General features: G+C 44.5%; 1 protein-coding gene across 1 annotated transcript in view; it reads left to right on the top strand.

The window, feature by feature from the left end:
* LOC143280541 (uncharacterized) overlaps nucleotides 1-2,500 on the top strand; it is a 23,024-nt gene that overhangs the window by 18,586 nt on the left and 1,938 nt on the right. The gene's annotated exons all lie outside the window — the stretch shown is intronic.

The following is a 2,500-nucleotide window of genomic DNA, read 5'->3' as shown; positions in this document are numbered from 1 at the left end:
GTTGCCGAGAAACGAATAGCTCTGCCAGCATGATAATAGATCGGTCTCCGCCCAAACCATACACACACGTTCTACCACATCTTTAAATATATTTATTGTTCGAACAGATAGCTAGGTAAGCATTCTCTCTCTCTCTCTCTCTCTCTCTCTCTCTCTCTCTCTCTCTCTCTCTCTCTCTCCCTCCCTCCCTCTCCCTCCCTATCTATCTCTCTCCCCCTCCCCCCCCACACATATACACATATACTCTCTCTCTCGCTCTCTCGCTCTCTCTCTCTCTCTCTCTCTCTCTCTCTCAGTCTCCTGTTCTCTTGTCTGTCTCTGTCTCTCAGTTTCTCTGTCTCTCTCTGTCTTTCTCTCTCTCTCTCTCTCTCTCTCAGAGTCTTCTGTTCTCTTGTCTCTATCTCTGTCTCTTTTTTTTCTCTCTGTTTCTCTGTCTGTGTCTGTGTCTATCTCTCTCTCTCTCTCTCCCTTCCTCCCTCCCTATCTATCTCTCTCCCCCTTCCCCTCCCCCCACACATATACACATACACTCTCTCTCTCGCTCTCTCTCTCTTTCCCTCCCTCCCTCCCTATCTATCTTTCTCTCCCTCCCCCTCCTCGCCACACATATACACATACACTCTCTCTCTCTCCCTCCCTCCCTCCCTATCTATCTCTCTCCCCCTCCCCACATACACACATATACACATACACATGCGCACGCATGCACATACACATTGTTCCATCCCTTCACTGAAAGTCAAGGTAAGACATTGTTTCTCCATGGATATATCGACTTCATACACCGTTCACAGTTTTATTGCAGGAAGTTAGTCGTTTTAAATGCCTGTATCGTCTCTTGTCTTTTCTAGATAGTAAACCCTATAATGCTCGCGAGGTCGTCTGTTATGTTGAGTGGAGGCCTAGTGGTAACGCGTCCGCCTTGGAATGCGAGAGAATCTGAGCGCACTGGTTCGAATCTCACACTCGTCATGAGTATTTTCTTCCCCCCCTCCACTAAACCTTGAATGGTGGTCTGGGCACTAGTCATTCGGATGAGAGGATAAATCGAAGTCCTGTGTGTAGCATGCATTTACCGTGCGTAGAATAAGAAACCACGACAACGAGAGAGTTGTCCAGGCAAAATTCTGTAGAAAAATCCACTTCGATAGGAAAACAAATACATTCGCAGGCAGGAGAGAGAGAGAGAGAGAGAGAGAGAGAGAGAGAGCAGATTGGCGTGGCACTGTACTATAGCTACGCGCTCTCCCTGGATGGGAGCAGCCTGAATATCACACAGTGAAATCTGTTGTGACGAAGTGTTATACAATGCCAAGACAAAGCTGCAGATAATCCATGCGATCATTATCGTAAACATTGGACTTAGCTGTTTTAATGACTTTTGTGAGATTTTCGTGGTAATTTCAAGATTTGTGTGTAGTCTTTTGTCGTAATATCAGTCACTATTGGCTGTTGTGGACTGACTGAAAACACACAGAGATGAACACATGAGTGAGTCGTGGAAGCTTTAACACATGGAGGTGGGGGTAGGGGGGGGAGGTATGGTGCAAAATATGGGCCTGTATGGAAATGACAAACCTACGCTAAAGTTTTCGGTTGTGTTTATTCTGTTGTGTGTTCAATGTGAATGGAGACTAACGCTGTTCCTGTTAGGAGGAGGAATTTTGTTTAACTCTTTCCATACAAACGGCGAAAGAGACGACGTTAACAGCGTTTCACCCCAATTACCATCATCAAAATATTGCAAGCGGAAGGCTCTTATACTGAAGAGGTGAATGTTGACAAAGAATACCACAATTCTGACGACGGAAGCTAAAGGTTGGGTCATTCAGACACCCACTGGACATCCGAGGGGTCTGTGTAGAGGAGAAGAGAGGACTGGCCGTACTGAGTGAGTTAATGTCCCGCCACACATATCGGTGATTGAAGACATTTTGTTAAAGTATTTATGAATACATTTGAGTATTATCGGTTAGAAGGGGTGGGAGATGTGAATGAATGGAGGGTTGGGGGAAACTGGGCAAATGAGGGTGAAATGTGGGTGAAATCTGAAAAAAAGAAACAAATTTCTAAATACAATTACAGGAAATTACTTAAAGGACTTCGTAAAAGAGAAGTCGTTAAACTGACAAAGGAAACAACTGATAATGAATGCAAAAAGTCAAAAACATCAACGTTCGGTTCCTGTTAGAATTACTACTTCTACCACTACCACTAGCTGCTGCTACTACTGTTAGTACTGTTGCTGCTACTGTTGCTAGCACCACCATTACCACTACTTCTACTACTACTGCTACTATTATTACTACTGTTGCTACTACTACTGCTGCTGCTGTTGTTGCTGCCACTGCTACCACCACCACCAACATAACGATGCTACTGCCTCAACTAGCGTATCGCTAATACTTTTACCACTATTGCTGCTGCTACTACTACTACTACTACTACTGCTACTACTACACAATAATAATAACGATGTTAATGATGGTGATGACAACGA

Source organism: Babylonia areolata, chromosome 3, assembly GCF_041734735.1.
Source record: "Babylonia areolata isolate BAREFJ2019XMU chromosome 3, ASM4173473v1, whole genome shotgun sequence".
Lineage (NCBI taxonomy): Eukaryota > Metazoa > Mollusca > Gastropoda > Neogastropoda > Buccinidae > Babylonia > Babylonia areolata.
The sequence above is the reverse complement of the archived record's forward strand: the minus strand, read 5'-3'. Positions and strand labels throughout refer to the sequence as shown.